Source organism: Capra hircus, chromosome 1, assembly GCF_001704415.2.
Source record: "Capra hircus breed San Clemente chromosome 1, ASM170441v1, whole genome shotgun sequence".
In the NCBI taxonomy this organism is placed as follows: Eukaryota; Metazoa; Chordata; class Mammalia; order Artiodactyla; family Bovidae; genus Capra; species Capra hircus.
The window spans coordinates 8519165-8545509 of NC_030808.1; positions in this window are offsets into that span (position 1 = coordinate 8519165).

The window sequence follows — 26345 nt, forward strand, 5'->3', positions numbered from 1 at the left end:
GGCTACAGTCCATAGGTTCGCAGAGAGTTGGACACAGCTAAACACTTACCTTAGGCATTAATAGCTGCCTTTCTTCTCTCTCCCCTCAACCCAAATAAAATGGATCATTTGCCTGAATCTCCTTAACTCACTAATGACTCACTAGCAACCTAAGTCAACAGAGCTTATATACATGTCTCCCCTATTTCTCCAAAATACCTTGTTAGGTCAAGGATATGAATTTTACACTTGACATTGAGTTTGGCATTTAGGAAATGTTTATAATATTTGTTGAATAAACAAAAGGTCCTTTCCCCCTTATGGGGGTTGCCCTTCCCTTGAAATTCTTCCATGACTTTTTTAAACATGTAGCACAATCATATACTTAGGGGGTCTTTGACTCAATTGTAATTTTATTGACTCATTACTTTCTCTAAATCGACCTCTCCCTGATTAATTTCTTAGGCATCACCTTGTTGATCTTTGTTTCACAAGAATCATCACAACCTGTAATTACCTCATTTCTTTCTGTACTCTTTCATCGATACCTCTTTTATAAGTTATCTGAGAAAAGGAGCCTTGGGTGTAGTGTTTACAGCTTTCTCTTCAACATTCAAAACATAAAAGGCATTAAATTGCTATCAAGAGAGTGAGGTGAATACCAGGTCTGGGTTGACAGAGGAGTTCTGTTGTGGTGCTTTATGCCAAGGACACAAACTAAGAAATGACCAGATACCCAGGCAGTAGTTTCTGAGTGTGATTTTTGTCACTTTTGCGCTAGGTTTGCACTTACTTGCTAGGTCTATGAGGTGTAACACTTGATAAACAGTTTGAATCTTACCTATCTGTGCAGCTGTCTGAACACAGAACAGCCTTGCCAATGGAAGCCCATTGGCTGATGTCCAAATTCATAGAGCTCTTTACAGCTGCACAAGAATGCTAAAGGTTTTCCTTTAACACACATGTAAATCTTTGTGATCTTTGACATTATTTTGTCCAGAAAATCCAACCTTTATCGTTTCCCTTTTTTTAAGGGGGAGGGGATTTGGCTGCTCAATCAAAATGTTTCCACATCTTAAAATACATTTAATCTTGTTCTAAACTTCCACCAAACAGTGATATTTTTGGAATGAAACATATTTACATATGAGGGTTACTTACCATCTTAAGTATTTGAATAAATTTTCCTCTAAGCTTTTCGTGTATACACAAAGGCTTTCAAGTATCTATTGAAGCACGTAAATTTTTTTTTTCTTTTTGGAAACTTCGATTTATCTTGTTCTAAGTGCTTTGATTTACTAACATGGCAAATCTCCTTTTAATGAGGTAATTAAAATTCTGGGTAAAGTCATCATGGGAGAACTGGCATTCTTCAAATTCTCTTTAGGACAAAGTTATGGTTTTGGAACATATGTTCACATCCCTTAAGAGTTTAATATTTCTTGATGAAGAGAATTTTTTCCATGAAAATAAATATCTTACCTCAACTCTGCATATAGTTGTTGAATACTCCATGTCAGTTTGCTGTCAAAAGCTAATGTGGAAAAATATTTTGTTGTGGCCAAACACTTTATTTTGTGTTACTTTTCATATATAAATGTCACAGAATGGGTCAGTCAGGGAAAGTAAATTTGTGAGTATTTTTAAAATAAGCCTTGATCTGCTAGAAAGTAGAAAGTGAATTATTGTGTGGGGGGGTGGGGGTGGGGGGATACTGAAAAATCAGGTAGTCCAATATAAAATAAGATTTCCTATAAACCTTTATCAGTAAACATCCCACATCATGTAGACATATTTGATATATTTTTGTTACTCAAGTTCAGTAATTTTATCAACCAATTTTTAAGTGTCAGCCAGCCTTCTTTCTATGTCTCGTCCTTTCCAATAAAGCAAGGATCCTTCAGCCTGGCATCAGGGTCTTCACAGTCCATTGCTTGGGTTTTTTTTCACCTCTTTCCTACACTCAATTTTTCAGGCACACTGAGGAGGATTCTCCAACCTCAGATAACAGACATAAAGATTCAGACTTCTGTGCTTTTCTGTATGATGTTTCCTCTTTATTCTTCCCAGCTATACAGCCTGCATAAACAATTAATTCCTCTGTGCTTCAACTTGATATATCTAGTTATTGAATTAATTGTTCATAAATGTGTCTCCTCATCACTCCACCTCCTCAAATCCTCCAGAACAGAAATCATTCCTTATTCATTTTAGTGTTCTTAGTACAGAGTATCACGTGAGCACACTCTGGCCTATGTAAACATGCAACTGTTGTCTCAGCTTTGTCAGTTTTTAAAATCTGCTCATATATTTTTCTGCTTTGCTTTGATTTTTCCAACTATTGCCAGAAAAAGAAGCTATTATATATAATATAAAATATATATAAGAAGTTATTATATATATACATATACAAACATATTCAAGGAAATAGAGGAAAAACAAAAGAATGGGAAAGACTAGAGATCACTTCAAGAAAATTGGAGATACCGAGGGAAAATTTCATGCAAGGATGGGCACAGTTAAGGACAGAAACAGCAAGGACCTAACAGAAGCAGAAGAGATTAAGAAGAGATGGCACGAATACACAGAAGACCTATTCAAGATAGATTTTAATGACCCAGATAACCACAACGGTCACTCACCTATAGCCAGACATCCTGGTGTGAAGTCAAGTGGGCCTTAGGAAGCATTACTAAGAACAAACTCAGTGGAGGTGATGGAATTCCAGCTGAGCTATTCAAATCCTAAAAGATGATGCTGTTAAAGTGCTGGACTCAATATGTCATGAAATCTGCAAAACTCACCAATGGCCACAGGACAGGAAAAGGTTAGTTTTCATTCTAATCCCAAAGGAGGTCAATGCCAAAGAATGTTCAAACTACTGCACAATTGTGCTCATTTCACATGCTAGCAAGTTAATGCTCAAAATCCTTCAAGTTAGGCTTCAGCAGTACATGAACCGAGAACTTGCAGATGTACAAGCTGGATTTAGAAAAGGCAGAGGAACCAGAGATCAAATTGCCAATATCCACTGAATCAAAGAAAAAGCAAGGGAATTAAAAAAAAAAGCCTACTTCTGCTTTATTGATTACAGTAAAGCCTTTGATTTTAGTCAAAGTGAAAGTCGTTCAGTCGTGTCTGACTCTTTGTGACTCCATGGACTATAGAGTCCATGGAATTCTCCAGGCCAGAATACTGGAGTGGGTAACCTTTCCCTTCTCCAGGGGACCTTCCCAACCAAGGGATTGAATCCAGGTCTCCCACACTGCAGGTGGATTCTTTAATAGCTGAGCCACAAGGGAAGTCCAAAAATACTGGAGTGGGTAGCTTATCCCTACTCCAGGGGATCTTCCCAACCCAGGAATTGAACAGAGGTCTCCTGCATTGAAGGCTGATTCTTTACCAAATGAGCTATCAGGAAAACGCTTTTGAGTGTGTGGATCACAACAACTGGAAAATTCTTAAAGAGATAGGAATACCAGTCCACCTTACCTGTCTCCTGAGAAAACTTGTATGCAGGTTAAGAAGCAACAGTCAGACCCGGACAGGGAATAAAGAACTGGTTCCAAACTGAGAAAGGAGTTCATCAAGGCTGTATATCATCATCCTGTTTATTTAACTTCTATGCAGAGTACATCATGTGACATGCCGGGCTGGATGAAGCACAAGCTGGAATCAAGATTGCTGGGAGAAATATCAATAACCTCAGATATGAAAATGATATCACTCTAATGGCATAAAGTGAAGAGGAACTAAAGAGCCTCTTGATGAAAGTGAAAGAGGAGAGTGAAAAAGTTGGCTTAAAACTCAGCATTCAGAAAACTAAAATCATGACATCCAGTTCCATCACTTCATGGCAAATAGATGGGAAAACAGTGGAACAGTGACAGATTTTATTTTCTTGGGCTCCAAAATCACTGTGTATGGTGATTTATAGCCATGAAATTAAGACACTTGCTCCTGGAAGGAAAGCTATGATAAAGCTGCTGCTGCTGCTAAGTCACTTCAGTTGTGTCTGACTCTGTGTGACCCCATAGACGGCAGCCCACCAGGCTCCCCCGTCCCTGGGATTCTCCAGGCAAGAACACTGGAGTGGGTTGCCATTTCCTTCTCCAATGCATGAAAGTGAAAAGTGAAAGGGAAGTAGCTCAGTTGCGTCCAACCCTTAGTGACCCCATGGACTGCAGCCCACCAGGCTCCTCCGTCCACAGGATTTTAGACAGTGTATTAAAAAGTAGAGACATTACTTTGCCAACAAAGGTCCATACAGTCAAATCTATGGTTTTTCCAGTATTCATGTACAGATGTGAGATTTGGATCATAAAGAAAGCTGAGCACTGAAGAACTGATGCTTTCAAACTGTGGTGCTGGTGCTAGAGAAGACTCTTGAGAGTCCCTTGGACTGCAAGGACATTAAACCAGTGAATCCTAAAGGAAATCAACCCCTAAATATTCACTGAAAGGACTGATGCTGAAGCTGAAGCTCCAATATTTTGTCTACCTGATGTGAACAGCTGACTCACTGGAAAAGACCCTGATGCTGGGAAAGATTGAAGGCATGAGGAGAAGGGAGTAACAGGATGAGATGGTTGGATGACATCACCAATTCAACGGACATGAGTTTGAGCAAACTCTGGGAGATAGTGAAGGACAGGGAAGTGTGCACGCTGCAGTCCATGTGGTCACAAAGAGTCAAACAGCACTGAGGGACTGAAAAACAGTAATATACATATACATGTGTGTGTATATATGTGTATATATATATATATGCCTACAGGATATACATATAGATATGTATATATAAAACATAAAATGCTGTCTGTTAATATTTGGTGATTTAAATAATTATCAAAGGAACTGATAGAACTTGCACTCCTATGTATTTTTTTAAGAATTCTTACTCTTACATATTTCGAAAATATTATATTGACTGTCATGCAATATTATGGGGTGAGTTGTTCAACTGAATATCCACATCTTCCCTCTTTTCTTTAAAGCAGAGGGAAATTTAGGTGCATTATTCTGAGGACTAGTTGGAAATATCAAGATTGTTTACTCCTTAATAATTCTTACTAATTTAAATAATTCATATCATATGAGTAAGTCACTGAGCCAGGAGTATACTGGGAAATCAAGATTAGGAGAGCATATTTGCTGAAAGCCCTGATAAAAACTCTAGAAAGAGGGAAATCTATCCCAAGGAATGGTGTGTCTATTATTAGCAAACTGTGATTCATATGAAAACAAAATCATATATCAGATTAATTGTCTCTCTCAGTCTGCTAACATAAAATACCCTTCCATCTTTGTCTCTCTGGTACAATAGAAAATTGCCAGAAATGCAACTTCTTTTGTTGAAGTCAGATCTATTAATACATATAGAAGTGATATTTTATGGCCATAACTTCATCTTTGATTTCACTGGATTATAATACACTGGTGAAAACACTGGGACTCGGGGTTTAGCAGTGTATGGTAAGTGAGGTTCCGTGAAGCTATGCAAACAGACTGTCTCTGCAGCCAGTGCAACAATACGGAAGGTTAATCTAACTGAGACAACCGTTGCTATGCATTTTCCAGCATTATAATATTTACTGAGCACATATTAGAACTACCAGAACTCCTACCTGTGTACATAAGAATGTGTACCAAGATTTATTTTTCTAAATGCCTATTAAAATAGTAAAGTTGCCTAAGTCCACCAATTTCTGGACACTTTCCTTCCGTAGCATTGTGTCCACCCTTAAAATAAAAACAATCTTCAAAATTCCAACAAAGAATACACTAAAATAATTTAAGGGAGTTACTGGAAGAATAAGTTTGATGGTGGAAAAAATTCTGTTTCAGACATCTTAATAAATCATTTTTAAATGCTACAAAGGGACAGGCTATAATTTTTTGTTTTGTCGGTATCTAGAAAGAGACAGAAATTCTATGAGGAATGGTTGAAGACAATCTACCTTCTCTCATCACAAAGCACACAGAGCATTTTCCCATCCAAAGTTTGAATTACTATTAAGACATTCCACATCACATATGAATTTTCAAATTATTTGAAGATTAAGTAGTTAACTATTTCAATTTTTTCTACTGCAGAATAGGTAAAGTATACTTCTATAATGAGAAATACCTTTTCAATATTCTGTAAGCAGCAAAGTCATTTTTTTATTTTCAGAACATTGGAACATGCAATTATTTGATTTGCCTAGCCTCTTTTCAGATCACTTTTACAGAAAATGACATTTGAAGAAGAAGGGGAAAGAAATAGACATCAAAGAATAAAATAACAATTCTGATAATTGGTGTACAGTAGTTCTTCAGCTCAAAACAATGGAATATTGTACAAGGAAAGATCACCTCTACAAAGAGAACATAATGATATGCAAAACACTGCCAGCTTGGACTGTGCTCATTAAAGTTGTAAGACTCTAAACCTGTGACCTTTCTCAGAGGTGGCATTCAGCACTTGATGGTTGTTTCATGCTATTTGTGTATGCTTCTGTGTTTAAAGAGATCAGAGTGAAGCTGGAAAGTAAACGCAAAGTGTTAGAATATACTAATGCCTAATGGGATTTTTTTTTTTCCCATTATGGAATGAGCAAAAATTATATACAGATATCTGTATCCACATACACACACACACCTCATATAATCTACTGGCTTTTTTTTTCTTATTAATGTAATAGCTGTATATTCTAAAAAGTCTCAGGATGAAAATACTATAATACTACTGCCCTCTCCCCTAGAAACCAGATGATACAACAGTTCAGACTATGGGTTCTGAAACCAAAATACTCAAAATCCTGCCTTTTCCACTCAAAGTGTATGAACTTCAAAAATGCTCTCCATTTTTCAGTTTTCTTGTTTAAAATGAGGATAAAACCTACTTCACACAGTTGCTGAGAAGTATCACTTCACATATGGAAAAAGTAGAATATAAATATTGCCTGATATTGTCGTAACAAAAGTAACACTTTCATTCCTGCTCTAAAATATTGTTAGACATTAAATGGTAGACGAAGTTTTTATTCATAATTATGTAAAAAAAAAAAGCAATAAATGGGTGATTTTCTTTTTCCAGAGACTAATTACAAGCATCATAAGTGATAGGTTTTCTGTGAACAAGGTTTTTTGTCCTTTTTTTACTCTTTATTTTCATTTTATTACTATTTTTCTAAATTTATGTTGGCTGTGACAGGTCTTTGCTGCTGCACACAGGCTCTCTCTAGTTGAGCCAGCAGGGGCTGCTCTGCATTGCAGTGTGGGCTTCCTATTGTGGAGCACAGGCTCTAGGACATGGGCTTCGGTAGTTGCAAGCCGTGGGCTCTACAGCGTGGGCTTAGTATTTGTGGCACACGGGGGTTAGTTGTTCTAGGGATCGAACCCATGTTTCCTGCATTTGCAGGTGGATTCCTATCCACTGTACCAATAGGGAAGTCTTGTGAACAAGGTGTGATTTGTCACTTATTTTCTATGTTCAATGTTTGCTAATTCACTCATTTATTTAGTTATTTGGAGAGGAAAAAAAAAACCTGAAAATAAAAGTTTAATTTAATTTTCTCCTCGTAAATACGCTCAATATTAGTAAATTTCTATTCTTCACACATGAAATTATTTTAAAATATAATTCATCATTTCTAAAATAGTTACATTATAATTATGTTAGACTTTAAAATAAAATATATATTTCCTTAATAACTTATTAGATATTAACATTTATATGTTGGGTAATGTCTTTCTGAGAAATAGAAGAGTTATAAGAATGGGTCTGCAACACATAGTTAAATCAAAAATATTGATTTTCTTCAGAAATTTTTTTAGGGCCTATATGGTAGTAAGGTGTTGAAATTCCATTTGAGGTAGACAAGATCTATGAAAAGTCAAATATGTGTAACCTATAGAGCAATCACTAAATCAACTATATAAAGAAATGTAGTAAAACATACAATAGACAAACTAAAAAGAAATACTAAAAACATTCAAAGAAAACAAAAGAAGTCAGGGAAAGAAAAACATAGGAATAAAAAGGAAGAAATTAGATAAGTAACAAATGTTAAAATTAAACTCAAATTTATAAATAATCATATTCAGTATAAATGAAGTTTATACTTCAATTTAAAAGACAAAAATTGTCAGAATAGGTTTAATGACCTATCCATATTCTGTTTATAAGATACTTATTCAAATGTTTAAAAAGTAAAAAGGTAAAGATATGCCACATAAACATTAATCAAGGTAAAACAGGGGTGGTATACTTAATACAAAAGTAGACTTCAGAGCAAAGAAATTAACCAAGGCTAGAGGGGAAACCACATAATGTTAAAAGAGTCAATTTACCAAAAGGAACAAAATAACCCTAAATCCGTATGCATCTAAGAACAGAGCTTCAAAATACATAAAGAAAAACTGACAAAACTAAAAGAAAAAATAGACAAATATACAGGTATATTGCAAAACTTCAAAACTTCTTTCTAAGCAGAATGCTGGTTGCCAGGGGCTGGGAGTCTGGAGAAATGGGGAAGTACTAATCAAAGGGTATAAACTTCTAGTTATAAGATGACTAAGTTCTAGAGATCCAAGGTATAGCATGGTAACTACAGTTAACAGTACTACATACTTGAAAACTGAGAAAAGAGTAAGTTGCAAATGTTCCTATCACCATGAGGAAAAAGTAAAAATGTGAGGTGATGGAGATGTCAACTAACTCTATTGTGGTAATCATTTCACAATATATGTCTATCGAATTATCACATTACACACTTTAAACTTACATAATGCTATATGTCAGTTTCATGTAGATGAAGACAAGAGAAACAAAAACTCTCCCTTCAATCAATAGAAATAGCAGAAATCAGAAAGGTTATATAAGAACTGTCCAACACAATCAATTAGAATTAAGTGACATTTGTAAGACATTCCATCCAACAACACCAGAGTAGACATTCTTAAAATTGCACCTGGAACAGATACAAAAATAGACTATATCTTGGATGAGAAAACAAACCTGAGAAAATTTAAAGAATTTAAATCATATAAACGAGGGCGGTCCTAAGATGGAAGAAGAATAGGACAGGGAGACCACATTCTCCCTCACAAATTCATCAAAAGAACATTTAAATGCTGAGTAAATGCCACAAAACAACTTCTGAATGCCGGCAGAGGACATCAGGCACCCAGAAAAGCAGCCCATTGTCTTCGAAAAGAGGTAGGAAAAAATACAAGAGACAAAAAAAGAGACAAAAGAGGTAGGGACGGAGCTCCATCCCGGGAAGGGAGTCGTAAAAAGAGAGAAGTTTCCAAACACCAGGAAACACTCTCACTGGCGAGTCTGTGGTGAGCCTTGGAAGCACAGAGGGCAACATAACAGGGAGGAAAAATAAATAAATAAATAAAACCCACAGATTACGAGCCCGACGGTAACTCCCCCAGCGGAGAAGCAGCGCAGACGCCTACACCCGCCACTAGAAAGCGGGGTCTGGGCAGGGAGGCACAGGCTGCATTGCTTAGAGTAAGGACCGGGCCTGAATGACCCGAGGGTAATCAAAGCAAACTAACTGGGGCTAGCAAACCAGACTGTGGGATAGCTACCACGCAAAAAGCTCTAACATAAGACACTGCCAGGACTGCACACATAACAAAGGACTGAACAGAATTAGGCTGCAGACCATCCCCCTCCGGTGACAGGCAGCCAGAGCCGGAAGGGGGCAATCGCAGCCCCAGAGAGACATTATCTACCAAACTGCAAGCAGGCTTCTTTGCTAACTAAGACTTCTTGGGGTTCTGGACAGTTATCTTCCGCCTGAGAAGGTGCACCAGTTGTACCCCCAGAAAACTGAGCAGCAAGGATGGGAGAGGTGATAAGTTGCAGTGACCACGCTCACCAAACACCTCATCACCTGAGCTGCACAGACCTGGGAAGGGCACAAAACGCAGGCCCAACTGAGTCTGCGCCTCTGAGGACTACCTGAGTGCCTGAACCTGAGTGGCTTAGACCTGGGAGGTGCATGCAGCCCAGGGCCGGCCTGGACGGTTCCCGGCGGAGCAACCTAGAGCCTGAGCTGTGTGGGCAGGGAGGGCGCACATGCCATGAGCGGGGGCAGGCCCAGTGTGGCTGAGACACTGCGAGCACACGCCAGTGTTGTTTGCAGCGTCCCTCCCTCCCCACAGCACGACTGAACAAGTGAGCCTAAAAAAAGTGTTCACCATCACCCACCTTGTGTCAGGGCAGAAATCAGACACTGAAGAGACCCGTAAACAGAAGAAGCTAAAACAGAGGACACCACCTTGGAAGTGACAGGTGCAATAGATTAAACCCTGTAGTTAGTACTGACTGCATAGGAAGGGGCCTATAGATCTTGAGAAATATAAGCTGGACTAAGGAACTATCTGAAAATGAACTGATCCCACCCTTCCCACAACACCACCAGAGAAAGTCCTAGATATATTTTTATTATTTTTATGATTATTCTTTTTTTTTAAACTTTAAAAAATTTTTAAGTCCTCTATTACTCCTTAATTTTCATTTTTATAACCTACTATTACTTTTCAAAAAAAAGACCCTATTTTTTAAAGCAAACTTCACATATATATATATTTTTAATGATTTTTGTGACTTTGTTTTTTTCTTCTTCTTCTCTTTTCTTTACTATTGTATTTTTGAAAATCCAAAATCTACTCTAGATTTTTAATCTTTGCTTTTTGGTATTTGTTATCAGTTTTGTACCTTTAAAAACCCAATCTTCAGTACCCATTTTCACTTGGGAGTGAGATTACTGGCTTGACTGCTCTCTCCTCCTTTGGACTCTCCTTTTTCTCCACCAGGTCGCCTCTGTCTCTTCCCTCCCCCTTCTCTTCTCTACCCAACTCTGTGAATCTCTGTGTGTTCCAGACAGTGGAGAACACTTAGGGAACTGATTACTGGCTGGATCTGTCTCTCTCCTTTTCATTTCCCTCTTTTATCCTCCTAGCCACCTCTGTCTCCTTCCTCCCTCTTCTCCTCTCTGTATAACTCCGTGAACATCACTAAGCGGTCCAGACTGTGGAGCACACATAAGGAAGTGATTACTGGCTAGCTTGCTCTCTCCTCTTTTGATTTCACCGCATCTCATTCAGGTCACCTCTAACTCCCTCCTCCCTCTTCTCTTCTCCATGTAACTCTGTGAACCTCTCTGGGTGTCCCTCACTGTGGAGAAACTTTTCATCTTTAACCTAGATGTTTCATCAATGGTGCTGCATAGAAGGAGAAGTCTTGAGACTACTGTAAAAATAAGACTGAAAACCAGAATCAGGAGGCCTAAGTCCAAACCCTGAGAACATCAGAGAACTCCTGACTCCAGGGAACATTAATCGATAGGAGTTCATCAAACGCCTCCATACCTACACTGAAACCAAGCACCACCCAAGGGCAAACAAGTTCCAGAGTAAGACATACCATGCAAATTCTCCAGCAACACAGGAACACAGCCCTGAGCTTCAATATACAGGCTGCCCAAAGTTACTCCAAAACCACTGACATCTCATAACTCATTACTGGACACTTCATTGCACTCCAGAGAGAGAAATCCAGCTCCACCCACCAGAACACTGACATAAGCTTGCCTAAGCAAGAAACCTTGACAAGCCCACCCAAGTGAGGAAACTCCACAATAAAGAGGAACCACAGACTGCCAGAATACAGATAGGCCACCCCAAACACAGCAATATAAACAAGATGAAGAGACAGAGGAATACCCAGCAGGTAAAGAAACAGGATAAATGTCCACCAAACCAAACAAAAGAGGAAGAGATAGGGAATCTACCTGATAAAGAATTCCGAATAATGATAGTAAAAATGATCCAAAATCTTGAAATAAAAATGGAACCACACATAAACAGCCTGGAGACAAGGATTGAGAAGATGCAAGAAAGGTTTAACAAGGACCTAGTATAAATAAAAAAGAGTCAATATATAATGAATAATGCAATAAATGAGATAAACACTCTGGAGGCAACAAATAGTAGAATAACGGAGGCAGAATATAGGATTAGTGAAGAAGAAGATAGAATGGTAGAAATAAATGAATCACTGAGGAAAAAAGAAAAATGAATTAAAAGAAATGAGGACAATCTCAGAGACCTCCAGGACAATAAAAAACACTCCAACATTCGAATCATAGGAATCCCAGAAGAAGAAGACAAAAAGAAAGACCATGAAAAAACACTTGTGGAGATAATAGTTGAAAACTTCCCTAAAATGGGGAAGGAAATAATCATCCAAGTCCAAGAAACCCAGAGAGTCCCAAACAGGATAAACCCACGGTGAAACACCCCAAGACACATATTAATCAAATTAACAAAGATCAATCACAAAGAACAAATATTAAAAGCAGCAAGGGAAAAACAACAACACACAAAGGGATTCCCATACGGATAACAGCTGATCTTTCAATAGAAACTCTTCAGGCCAGCAGGGAATGGCAAGACATACTTAAAGTGATGAAAGAAAATAACCTACAGCCCAGATTACTGTACCCAGCAAGGATCTCATTCAAATATGAAGGAGAAATCAAAAGCTTTACAGACAAGCAAAAGCTGAGAGAATTCAGCACCACCAAACCAGCTCTCCAACAAATATTAAAGGATATTCTTTAGACAGGAAACACAAAAAGGGTGTATAAACTCAAACCCAAAACAATATATGGCAACGGGATCATACTTATCAATAATTACCTTAAACGTAAATGGGTTGAATGCCCCAACCAAAAGACAAAGACTGGCTGAATGGATACAAAAGCAAGACCCCTATATATGTTGCCTACAAGAGACCCACCTCAAATCATGGGACATATACAGACTGAAAGTGAAAGGCTGGAAATAGATATTCCATGCAAATAGAGACCAAAAGAAAGCAGGAGCAGCAATACTCATATCAGATAAAATAGACTTTAAAACAAAGGCTGTGAAAAGAGACAAAGAAGGACACTACATAATGATCAAAGGATCAATCCAAGAAGAAGATATAACAATTATAAATATATATGTACCCAACATAGGAGCACTGCAATATGTAAGACAAATGCTAACAAGTATGAAAGGGGAAATTAACAATAACACAAAAATAGTGGGAGACTTTAATACCCCACTCATACCTATGGATAGATCAACTGAACAGAAAATTAACACGGAAACACAAACTTTAAATGATACAAAAGACCGGTTAGACCTAATTGATATCTATAGGACATTTCACCCCAAAACAATGAATTTCACCTTTTTCTCAAGCACACACGGAACCTTCTCCAGGATAGATCACATTCTGGACCATAATCTAGCCTTGATAAATTCAAAAAAATTGAAATCATTCCAAGCATCTTTTCTGACCATAATGCAGTAAGATTAGATCTCAATTACAGGAGAAAAACTATTAAAAATTCCAACATATGAAGGCTGAACAACATGCTTCTGAATAACCAACAAATCACAGAAGAAATCAAAATATGCATAGAAATGAGTGAAAATGAAAACACAACAACCCAAAACCTGTGGGACACTGTAAAACAGTGCTAAGGGGAAAGTTCATAGCAATACAGGCATACCTCAAGAAACAAGAAAAATGTCAAATAAATAACCTAACTCTACACCTAAAGCAACTAGAAAAGGAAGAAATGGAGAACCCCAGGCTTAGTAGAAGGAAAGAAATCTTAAAAATTAGGGCAGAAATTAATGCAAAAGAAACAAAAGAGACCATAGCAAAAATCAACAAAGCCAAAAGCTGGTTCTTTGAAAGGATAAATAAAATTGACAAACCATTAGCCAGACTCATCAAGAAACAAAGGGAGAAAAATCAAATCAATAAAATTAGAAATGAAAATGGAGAGATCACACAGACAACACAGAAATACAAAGGATCATAAGAGACTATTATCAGCAATTATATGCCAATAAAATGGACAATGTGGAAGAAATGGACATATTCTTAGAAAAGTACAACTTTCCAAAACTGAACCAGGAAGAGATAGAAAATCTTAACAGACCCATCACAAGCACGGAAATTGAAACTGTAATCAGAAATCTTCCAGCAAACAAAAGCCCAGGTCCAGATGGCTTCACAGCTGAATTCTACCAAAAATTTCGAGAAGAGCTAACACCTATCCTACTCAAACTCTTCCAGAAAATTGCAGAGGAAGGTAAACTTCCAAACTCATTCTATAAGGCCACCATCACCTTAATACCAAAACCTGACAAAGATGCCACAAAAAAAGAAAACTACAGGCCAATATCACTGATGAACATAGATGCAAAAATCCTTAACAAAATTCTAGCAAACAGAATCTAACAACACATTAAAAAGATCATACACCATGACCAAGTGGGCTTTATCCCAGGAATGCAAGGATTCTTCAATATCCACAAATCAATCAATGTAATACACCACATTAACAAATTGAAAAATAAAAGCCATATGATTATCTCAATAGATGCAGAGAAGGCCTTTGACAAAATTCAACATCCATTTATGATAAAAACTCTCCAGAAAGCAGGAATAGAAGGAACATACCTCAACATAATAAAAGCTATATATGACAAACCCACAGCAAACATTATCCTCGATGGTGAAGAATTGAAAGCATTTCCCCTAAAGTCAGGAACAAGACAAGGGTGCCCACTTGCACTGCTATTATTCAACATAGTTCTGGAAGTTTTGGCCACAGCAATCAGAGCAGAAAAAGAAATAAAAAGGAATCCAAATTGGAAAACAAGAAGTAAAACTCTCACTGTTTGCAGATGACGTGATCCTCTACATAGAAAACCCTAAACACTCCACCAGAAAATTACTAGAGCTAATCAATGAATATAGTAAAGTTGCAGGATATAAAATCAACACACAGAAATCCCTTGCATTCTTATACACTAATAATGAGAAAATAGAAAAAGAAATTAAGGAAACAATTCCATTCACCATTGCAACAAAAAGAATAAAATACTTAGGAATATATCTACCTAAAGAAACTAAAGACCTATATATAGAAAACTATAAAACACTGGTGAAAGAAATCAAAGAGGACACCAATAGATGGAGACCAATACCATGCTCATGGATCAGAAAAATCAGCATAGTGAAAATGAGTATACTACCCAAAGCAATCTATAGATTCAATGCAATCCCTATCAAACTACCAACGGTATTTTTCACAGAGCTAGAACAAATAATTTCACAATTTGTATGGAAATATAAAAAACCTCGAATAGCCAAAGCAATCTTGAGAAAGAAGAATGGAACTGGAGGAATCAACCTGCCTGACCTCAGGCTCTACTACAAAGCCACAGTCATCAAGACAGTATGGTACTGGCACAAAGACAGAAATATAGGTCAATGGAACAAAATAGAAAGCCCAGAGATAAATCCACACACCTATGGACACCTTATCTTTGACAAAGGAGGCAAGAATATACAATTGATTGAAGACAATCTCTTTAACAAGTGGTGCTGGGAAAACTGGTCAACCACTTGTAAAAAAATGAAACTAGAACACTTTCTAACACCATTCACAAAAATAAACTAAAAATGGATTAAAGATCTAAATGTAAGACCAGAAACTATAAAACTCCTAGAGGAGAACATAGGCAAAACACTCTCTGATATAAATCACAACAGGATCCTCTTTGACACACCTCCCAGAATACTGGAAATAAAAGCAAAAATAAACAAATGGGATCTAATTAAAATTAAAAGCTTCTGCACAACAAAGGAAACTATAAGCAAGGTGAAAAGACAGCCTTCTGAATGGGAGAAAATAATAGCAAATGAAGCAACTGACAAACAACTAATCTCAAAAATATACAAGCAACTCCTGCAGCTCAGTTCCAGAAAAATAAACGACCCAATCAAAAAATGGGCCAAAGAACTAAATAGACATTTCTCCAAAGAAGACATACAGATGGCTAACAAACACATGAAAAGATGCTCAACATCACTCATCATCAGAGAAATGCAAATCAAAACCACAATGAGGTACCACTTCATGCCAGTCAGAATGGCTGCGATCCAAAAGTCCACAAGCAATAAATGTTGGAGAGGGTGTGGAGAAAAGGGAACCCTCTTACACTGTTGGTGGGAATGCAAACTAGTACAGCCACTATGGAGAACAGTGTGGAGATTCCTTAAAAAACTGGAAATAGAACTGCCTTATGACCCAGCAATCCCACTTCTGGGCATACACACCGAGGAAACCAGAATAGAAAGAGACACGTGTACCCCAATGTTCATCGCAGCATTGTTTATAATAGCCAGGACATGGAAGCAACCTAGATGTCCATCAGCAGACGAATGGATAAGAAAGCTGTGGTACATATACACAATGGAGTATTACTCAGCCATTGAAAAGAATACATTTGAGTCAGTTCTAATGAGGTGGATGAAACTGGAGCCGATTATACAGAGTGAAGTAAGCCAGAAAAAAAAACAAAACACCAATACAGTATACTAATGCATATATATGGAATTTAGAAAGATGATAACGATAACCCTGTATGCGAGACAGCAAAAGAGACACAGATGTATAGAACAGTCTTTTGGACTCTGTGGTAGAGGGAGAGGGTGGGATGATTTGGGAGAATGGCATTGAAACATGTATAATATCATATAAGAAACGAATCGCCAGTCTAGGTTCAATGCAGGATACAGGATGCTTGGGGCTGGTGCACTGGGATGACCCAGAGGGATGGTACGGGGAGGGAGGCGGGAGGGGGGTTCAGGATGGGGAACACGTGTACACCCGTAGCAGATTCATGTTGCTGTATGACAAAACCAATACAATATTGTTAAGTAAAAAAAAATAATAATAAAAAGAATTAAAATAAATAAATAAATCATATAAATGGTGTTCTCTGAAAATAATGAAATTAATCCAGAAATCAATAACAGAAATGTAACAGGGAAAATTCTACACACTTAGAAATTAAGCAACAAACCCCTACATAATCCACAGGTCAGAGGAAATCTCAAGGAAAATTATAAAGCAATTTAAAGTGAATAAAATAAAAATATAATGTATCAAAATGTGGCATACAGCTAAAACAGTGCTCAGAGAGAAATTTCTAGCAATCATTGCTCATGTAGGCAGCTCTAGCTTTGAAAAATTCCAACATATATGAATTTCAGTTACCACAGTTTAACTAAATAATATTAGTCCCTAATGGCACTTCAAATTTTAGTTACTAAAAACTATATTTTTAGTATATGTTTACTGCAAATAATCACATAAAGTGCAAACTGTTTCTAGCTTTTCAGTCCACAAATCACTGTGTAAACAACAGATGAGCATCATGAGTGACCAATTACTTCTTTCAAGTCTATCAATAATTGGCCACCATAAATCTATTATTTAGTTCATGTACAGACAGCAAATAGTGTAGTTGTGTTGAATCCTTGTTTTCCAGTGATAAACCCATCTGACATTTTCTAAAATGCATAATCAAAAGAGGAAGCTGGCCAGCAAAGAAGAATGTATTGCAAAGAAGTGAGATGAAGTTTGAAGTCAACATACATGGAATCACAGAAGAAATAGCTGGCTGTGGAAATGCTGACAATATAACCATTCAGGAAGCTCTCGAGAAACCAGAGGAACTCAGTGCACATATATCTTTTGCAAATATTCTCTCCCACTCTTTTTTTTCCAGAAAAGTTTCTCTGAGGCAAGGGAACTTCAAACATTCGCTCAATGTGAAAAGTAAATAAACACTATTAAATTATGCCAATTTTCTGTGTGGATATTGTACTACACTTATATAAGGTATCACTCACCATAGGAAGCTGCGTGAAAGGTTCAAGGGATTCTATGAACTATTTTTGCAACTTCTTTTAAGTCTTCCCTGTTGGATCAGTCGATAAAGAAATCTGCCTGCAATGCAGGAGACCTGGGTTAGATTCCTGGGTCAAGAAGATCCCCTGGAGCAGGAAATGGCAACCACTCCAGTATTCTTCCTTGGGAAATTCCATGGACAGAGGACCCTGGCAGGCTATAGTCCATGGGTCGCGAGTGTCAGACAAGACCTAGCAACTAAACCATCACCATCACCACCACATAAGTCTATAATCATTTCAAAATAAAAGGTTAAAATAAATAAACTTCGTGACATCCAAATATTTGAAGGCTTTCCAAAGCTAAGGTATGTAAGTATGGAGAACTTACTTCACCCTTTCATTAATCCTCTCTAAATACCACATCACAACTTAGAAACAGTTTTGGAAGAGAAAAGAAGTCTCTTTTGGAGGTTTGTGGGGAAAGGCTATCCAACACCAATAAGAGTTCTTGGCCTTGGTGCCATTGAGTTAGTGGATCTCTTAAGAAAACTGTATTTGCAGTAATAGAGATGCCAACACAAACTGGCTTAGCTGAAATGCCCTGGCTCACACAGTGCAGAGGACATTAAGGTTTCTGGTGTGGTTTGATGAGAACTCCAGTCTACAGACATACCTCATTTTTATGCACTTCACTTTATCACACTTTGCCGGTGCTGTCTTTTTTTGGAAACTGAAGGTCTGTGGCGACCATGCATGGAGCAAGTCTATTGACACCATTTTTCCAACAGCATTTCCTCACCTTGTATCTCTGCATCACATTTTGGTAATTCTCAAAATATTTCAAGCTTTTTCATTGTTGTATTTGTTACAGTGATCTGTGATCCGTGATCTCTGATCACTATTGCAAAAAAAATTACAACTTATTAAAGGCTTTATGTTTTAACAATAAACTGTTTTCTTAATTAAGGCATGTTCATTGTTTTTTAGATATATTGCTCTTGCTCACTTAGTAGACTATAGTATGAAAGTGAAAGTCACTCAGTCGTGTCCAACTCTTTGGGACCCCATGGACTATACTGTCCATGGAATTCTCCAGGCCAGAATGCTGGAGTGGGTAGCCTATCCCTTCTCCAGGGGATCTTCCCAACCCAGGAATCAAACCAGGGTCTCCTACATTGCAGGTGGATTCTTTACCAACTGAGCTATCAGGGAAGCCCAAAGTATACTATAGTGTAAACATAATTTCATGGAGAACTAAATAAATTCTGTACAATGCTTTATCCTGATGTTTGCTTCATTGTGGTCATCTGGAATTGAACTCACAATATCTCCAAGGTATGCTGTAATTCTCTGTCATTCACTGAGCTTTACCACCCAGGTGTGCCAGCTGTATCCCGAGACTGGCTTTCCTCATGGCAGGAAAGTAACAATAGCAGTTCCAGGCCTCACATAAAGATGAGACACCATCCAGAAGGAGAGAGAACTGTTTTCTCAGGCTTTGAATAAATGCCATGGGCTTCACTCTGACTGGAACAACTCATTTGTCATGTGAACCAATATGAACCAATCACTATGAAGAGGGTGATGAAACTTCACTATGGGCTAAGCCAATCAGAGTCCAGTTCTAAAGCTAGTTGTTGTTCAGTTGCTACAGTGTGTCCGACTCTTTTGAGGCCCCATAGACTGTAGCCTGTCAGGCTCCTCTGTCCATGGGATTTCCCCAGCAAGAATACTGGAGTGGGTTGCCATTTCCTTCCCCAGGGGATCTTTGCAACCCAGGGATCAAACCCACATCTCCTGCACTGGAGGCGGATTCTCTATCACTGAGCCACCAGGGAAGCCCAAAGCAAGAGCTCAGGCCAATTATCTGGACTAGTGGTTAGTCTATTGTAAAGGAGGGATGGAATTGATGCTGAAGAAGCAACAATTGTGTCCACTGCAGACAAAGTCACATTTAAACAGAGGCTGTGCCTGCCTAATAATCATTTAGATACCAACAACTGGAAAGGTCTTGTTCTTCATTCTAATAACAGAACTATGTAATCAAGTAGGTGGCATGGAAGATATTTACTTATTTGGTCAACCAATCATTTAAAAAAATGGTTAGAGCATTGAATCATTATTTCACTATTTAACAAGACACCTTGATAGATCAAGTATCCAAAGATTGGTTAAAATTTTATATGCGTGTATGTTCAGACTGTGTTTATATAGGTCTATTGTTTTTCAAGAATTTTACTGGTAGTTTTAAAAATTAATTAAGACAACAAGTAACATTCATCTTAACAAGAGTAATCAGCAACTAAGTACTAATACCATTACGTTTTCTCTGTGTAATGTAAATTCAACCCCTTGAGAATTTGAGGAGTTTTGGGGAGTAGGCAAATAGTTTCTTTCTTTTGCAAGCTGACATATAACAGATTTATTACTGCTTTCTCCTCCACCCACAAATTTACTCGTAATTTTATCAGATCAACTGGTTGTTTTGGCACCATAAAGCCAAGTATATATTCAAGCTGTTCACCCACTAAATGAACTACAATATTATGGAAGCATTTTCATATGCAAATGAAGTGCGCCAAACGGAAAACCAACAGCAGTTTCCTCTAAAATTTGAAAATCAACTTTTGAAATTGATCTTCTTTAACCATCTGGTCATAGCACTAAATGACTTAGTAGAAAAACTGTCTCCCATTTTTATTGGCTTGAGAGAGGGTAAATGTTTGTTTTTAATACGTTTTGTTAATCTTGTATTCAAAGGAACCAGAGGAGAGCCACTGATATTAGTACATCTACTATAGAAAGTTCAGATACCCTCTGCATACATAGTTTTTTTTTGATCTACAATTGTTCTTTCCCACCTACTCCCACTTAATGTTTCCCTGTTATTCTCTTCCACTCACATAGTTCTTTTTAAAGAAAAAAAAGTTTTATACATACAAAAAGATCTTTTCAGTTCTTTATTCTTTTGACTTGTTTTCTTATCCTGACTGATTCATGGTTATCCCCCTCCTATATTTTAATTATACTGTGTCATCCTCTACCTAATTTTCCTTAGCTAATTTAGAGCAAAGAATCACGCATATCCACTGAGTCTCTTTTATTCTCAAAATACAATATAAACGCTATTTCTCTGATGATTTCCAGATCAATATATTTTTAAATAATTGAATGTTCTTCTTTACAAATTCACAGAAAGAAATTTTGCTTCTCTATTTTTTGCAGGATTTAGTCCTCAGGGACTAAAGTCCTCGAGACTTCCTAGAACAGAAAAAAGATTGCAAACAATTTTATTTATAGAAAAGGAAAGTCTGTTAACTGAGCAACTGTAAGAACTGTTCACATGTAAGATTTTAGAAATTTCAAAACCACATACTTATCTTCCTCTTGATATGACTATAGTTCTGTTCCAAATTATTAAAAATGCAAAATTAATTTCCTAAATTAATATAACATTCTATAGATGAAAAGATTAGAAATAGGCCCTCAAGAGGAGAAATTTTCACAATCAAAGCTATTTCCTCCTTTGCCAGGTGTCCTGAAACAAAAATATATTGATTCCTAATGACCTTTGATACACTGACACCTTTTCTTACTTGTTTAAGTGAATCCTTAACTAGGAAGGAAGGGAGGAGATAGGAAGGGAGAGAGGGAAAAAAGAAAAGGAATGAAAAGAGTAAGAAAAGAAAGTCATTTTTTTGTAAGGATACCACTGTCTTATACTCTTGGGGAGACATATGCCAAGTAATTTAGTATGTATATGATCAAAGGAGTTTACATGCTTTTTGCTCTACTAAAATAACTAAGTAACCCAAAGGCAAAAGGTCCCAGAGAAGGCAAAGCTAATGGTCCTTCTGTTATAAATTTACCTTTGCAGCTGGTCACAGTGAGGAAAGGACTCTGGCCACTGGTGTTCTGCACACACACCATCCAACCCCAACTGAACCTCAGGGGGATACCATACTAGCTCACCCCACCCCACCCCAGCACTGCAATGACATCACACTGACTTGTCTTCAGATCCCAACCTCTACTCCTGTTTCTGCTCATAATCTCTTGTGTTGTCTTCCTCCATATGTAGAAAGGAGAAAATTACAGCACCAATCTCAGAACTGGTATGAAAACTAAATGAGAAAATATATTAAAAATATAAAACACATAGATTTTTCTTAAAAATAAATTTCCATTGATCTATATTTCTGTCTCTGTGCCAGTACCATACTATCTTGATGACTGTGGCTTTGTAGTAGAGCCTGAAGTCAGGCAGGTTGATTCCTCCAGTTCCATTCTTCTTTCTCAAGATTGCTTTGGTTATTAGAGGTTTTTTTGTATTTCCATACAAATTGTGAAATTATTTGTTCTAGCTCTGCCTTATGACCCAGCAATCCCACTGCTGGGCATACACACCGAGGAAACCAGAATTGAAAGAGACATGTGTACCCCAATGTTCATCGCAGCACTGTTTATAATAGCCAGGACATGGAAGCAACCTAGATGTCCATCAGCAGATGAATGGGTAAGAAAGCTGTGGTACATATACACAATGGAGTATTACTCAGCCATTGAAAAGAATACATTTGAATCAGTTCTAATGAGGTGGATGAAACTGGAGCCGATTATACAGAGTGAAGTAAGCCAGAAAAAAAAAAAAACACCAATACAGTATACTAACGCATATATATGGAATTTAGAAAGATGATAACGATAACCCTGTATGCGAGACAGCAAAAGAGACACAGATGTATAGAACAGTCTTTTGGACTCTGTGGGAGAGGGAGAGGGTGGGATTATTTGGGAGAATGGCACTGAAACATGTATAATATCATATATGAAACGAATCGCCAGTCCAGGTTCGATCATGATACTGGATGCTTTGGGCTGGTGCACTGAGACAACCCAGAGGGATGGTACGGGGAGGGAGGAGGGTGGGAGGTTCAGGATGGGGAACACGTTTATACCCGTGGTGGATTCATGTTGATGTATGGCAAAACCAATACAATATTGTAAAGTAATTAACCTCCAATTAAAATTAATAAATTTATATTTTAAAAAACTTAAATTTCCACTCTCTCTTTAAAAGATCTAGAATAAAATTGTTTTTAAGTCTTTTCCTGATCCATAGGGAGAGGGTGGAGGAAATTTTTCACATGTCAACCATTCATGTCGTTCAGATACAGCCTCATTATGATCAACATTATTTGTTTTTTCTTCCCACACAGCAAAAGATACACCTCCAGTATAAAAAAATGGTGCAATAATTTAATAAAGAGAAAGCCGGTTCCCTTGTATTTTTCTTCAAAAAAAAAAAGAAAAAACACAACTAAGCATTATAATAGCAAACTTCTATAAAGTGCTTACCATATACCATAGACATATATTAGTCATTCAATCCTTAAAACCTTCGTACTATTATTACTATATTCATTTTACAGATAAGAACATTGAGTAAGAGAGAACTTAGTTTTCCCAAGGGCACCAAGCAAAAGAATGGTAGAGATGTGCTTTGAACCAAGAAGAAGCTATGCATTTTAACTACCATGCCCTATCTCCCCATGGATGAGAGTCTTAATTGGTCCATCCTCTCATTAATGCCAAGCATTTTGTTCCTCCTGGATGTGAACCAGTTCTTTTCTAGGAGATGTCCGTGATGCCCCTCTTGAGATGGCAAGTTGCAATTTTTTATCCAGAGGAGAAAACAGTACATATACAACACAACTCTAGCCTCTAACAATTTGGCTTTGAGCAGCAGGACAAAGGGCCTTGGAAACAAACATCTTTGACATTTAAACTATCTTTATGATTGTTAATAAAAAGTCATACAGAAGGCATTCATTTTCCTTTTGCACTCACAATTAAGTAGGAGAATTGTTGCAAAATCTGCAGGAACTTGAAGCATCTTACACAAATGCTTCTGAAAATGATACAAATCTAACATTTCACTGCCATGTAATTAATCAGTATCACCTGGTGATGAGAGGTAGTATGATGGTTCTTGAGCTGGATCATGGTGGGTTTTAAATGGCAATTTATTCCCTAAATGCTACCTTCATTGTCTACATGTGATGACCTAGGTTTTATGTGCTCATGGTGTTTCTTTTGGGCTTCCCAGGAGGCACTAATAGTAAAGAAACTGCCTGCCAGTGCAGGAGACATAAAAGACGCAGGTTCACACCCTGAATCAGGAAGATCCCCTGGAAGAGGGCAACCCACTCCAGTATTCTTGCCTGGAGAATCCTCGTGGACAGAAGAGCCTGGAGGCCTACAGTCTATAGGGTCACAGAGTTGGACATGACTGAGCAACTTAGCACGCACACATGGTGTGTCCCTCAGTAGCTCAAAACCACCCTTTTGTGGTAGATGCTGTAACATGCTCCCTCCAGAACACATATTCCCCTAGCTGGAACAACTAAAATAAGTTCCCTAGAAATGAACACCTTTCATTCTGAGAGTGCATTTGTAAGTCAATTTGTTCTTAAGTCCAACAAAGTTAGCCTAGATACCCAACTAACACAGTCAGCTACATACTGCCACTTTTATTCCTGTGTCTGGACATCCTGGGCTTGAAATATAGATACTGTTCTACTTACTGTACCCTACACAGCATTGTACAGTGGAACACACAAAAGCACAACCACTTTTGTGGGTGCACAAAAGTGCCAAAAGGATGCACGCACGTGCCAGAAATGAGAACTAACTTACATGACTGGACACGTGAATGCACACTAGCATCTCTGAAAGTTGGTAACTTGAAGGTTGCTGTGTAAGGGACTTACTCTAATGATTGATAAGGGTTTCCAGCTGAGCCTCTTTCTGGGAATTACTTGTGCATAGAATCACTTCACCCAAATTTCTTCCCCCTCCTCTGGGTCAGCCCGCACCCAATGATGGTTAATATTGGGATCTAAAGTCCTTACCCCTTTGCCTCTATTCAGAACACTCCGTGGACCATTCCAGCTCCTCCACATCCCATGGGATCAGCTGAGGTCTTTGCTGGACCCATTCAAGTTTGGCTTCACTCTCAGCCTATCCAACTTCATCCTCTCAGAGCTATGGATCCCATAAGAACATCCCGATAAATCTCCTGCCACAAACCTCTGCTTCAGAATCTGCTTTCTGGGAACCTGACGTGAAGCAATTGTTCAACAAAATTAGTCTCTACATTGTGTGTATATGTGTGTTAAGTCACTTTAGTCATGTCTGATTTTTTGTGACGCTATGGACCATAGCCTGCCAGGCTCCTCTGTCCTTGGGATTCTTCAGGAATGAATATTAAAGTGGGTTGCCATGCCCTCTTCCAGGGGATCTTCCTGAGTCAGGGATCAAACCCATGACTTCTAATCTCCCTCATTGGCAGGTGGGTTATTTACTACTAGCGCCGCTTGGGAAGCCCCAGTCTCCATAGTGTCTGGTGCAAGTATGTCCTGCTTTCGGCAGACCACACTGGCCTCATCTTCTGCCTTCCCATGATGAACGATATTTGTATTCCGTGATATACCGGCAGTGTCCCTGGCAAGGACGTTTTCTCAGGTCAATATAATTATGAAAATTGCTTCAGTCAAGCACTGTCATTGAAGGACTTTATTATAAACTCAACACACAAGTCGATCCCATAACATCATCTAAGAAATCTTTAAAATTTCATATTTAAAAAGATACTACAGTCTACAAAATAAACAGCAATAACTTTACTGGACAATTGGCTCAACCTGTGAAATTCAAGTCTCTTAAGAGTGGCCAGCAGTTCAATGGAAGATTATGATTTCAATGATCATAAAGTTTCATAAACCACTGATGTCAGGCAAAATATGGAGCTTATTCTTCTAGATTATGTTGCTTTCCCTCCAATTCTTCACAACTATATGCGCATCTCTTCAGAGCTCTCCATTTTGTTTGCTCAAGATTAAGACATCGTCATTCTAATAAATGGAGAGAGATGACATCAAAGCAAGGTATGCTCCATAGCCCGGAGCTTTGTTAATTACCAACCAATATCAAAGCATCTTCTTTATATATTTTGCAGATTTTGTACAGCACTTTTCTCAACATAAATAGACTTTTATAACCAGAAAAAAAACATTCTGTTTGACAAGAGCTTAAAAACAAGCATACACGTGCACACACACACAATAGCAACTCTCTAACAACAAAACCTTTTGCTTTTACAAAACTATTCTAGCCTTAGAGCACCGTACTGGCAACTATGAGATCTTAAATAGAGCTATACATTTGGGGTCTACGTAAACCTAAGCAATTTTCCAAAGAATCTAAAATCTGAATGTAAGACTAGGATTAATAAATTCTTACTGTACTCACCACCCAAGCTTCCTAGAATCTGTAACTTTGCACTTGCTGATTATTTTTTATTGATTTAACATTATACTTAGAGATATCTCTTCCCTGGTGGCTCAGACAGTAAAGAATCTGCCTGCAATGCATGAGACTCAGGTTTGATCCCTGAGTCAGGAAGATCCCCTGGAGGAGGAAATGGCAACCCACTCCAATATTCTTGCCTGGAGAATTTCAGGGGTGATCTCTATATTTCTCTGGAGCTTTATCTCTGGTCTAAAACAAGGAGAGATTTAAA